Raw genomic sequence first — 1,049 nt, 5'->3', positions numbered from 1 at the left:
TTTATTGATTTTTTTCGTTGCATGTTATAGTTGTATTTTCAACGTCAAACTGTATGAGATGTAAAAGAGTTACCGTGTCATGGGTGGAGCTTTATTAAGGCGACAGGGGGCTGTGACCCCCCCCCCCCCCTACAAATACAAATAGCCGTATATATTTTCATTTTATACATATTAGAGCAAAAAATATAAAATTTTGATAGTAACCCCCCTGCACACCGATTTTTATACATATTATATTTTCGGCCTCCAAATCATATGTTAAAGCTCTGCCCATATACAATGTTAATAATACACAGAGATCTAAAAATTCACTATGTACTACTCTATTAATAAATAATATAAAAACAACATATTTAAACAATTTAGTGATACAAATCTACACACTAAGGTGGTGTTTGTTTGTTTTAAAAAAAAACTCTTCAAACCATTTTTTTATTGCATGACACAGTACACGGGCATCACTTACCCTCTTGCAGCATTTTGTTTTTTGGAAGACTTCAGACTATAAAACCTCTGAGCATGTCCTTCGCGGCGCAGTACTTGAATTGGATTTTCATACCTCTTCAACTTTCATTTTCTCCAAGTGATTTTTTTTAGAAATTTGGTATAGCTTATTTATTTTTATTTTTTAAACTTTGATTTACGGACTTGATACAAATTCTTTTTATAATTTCCACAATTTTTTATAACTTGATTTTTTGAAAAAAAAAATTGATTTTTTAAAATTTTTTTACTGTTTCTGTTAATAATATTTTCAATTTCGGTTGCATCATTTTAACATGTATAATTCTTTTACGAACTTTATAGACATTGTTTGTAATATTTTATTTTATTTTTATTATTTTCATTTTTATGGTTTTTAAAACTATTTTTTTTTCTAGAATAAAATTGATAGCTTCTTTTAGATTTTTTTTTTTTAATTTTTAATTTTTGTTTTTTTACATGTTCTTTTTAGTATTATTTTTTTCAATGTTTTAAGACTTTAATTATTAAAATTTCGGTGTTGAGAACTATTTCCAGTTTATAAAATTAATTTATTTAAATTTCAG

The sequence above is a fragment of the Lactuca sativa genome, chromosome 5 (genome assembly GCF_002870075.4).
Source record: "Lactuca sativa cultivar Salinas chromosome 5, Lsat_Salinas_v11, whole genome shotgun sequence".
In the NCBI taxonomy this organism is placed as follows: domain Eukaryota; kingdom Viridiplantae; phylum Streptophyta; class Magnoliopsida; order Asterales; family Asteraceae; genus Lactuca; species Lactuca sativa.
This window is presented reverse-complemented; position numbering follows the sequence as displayed.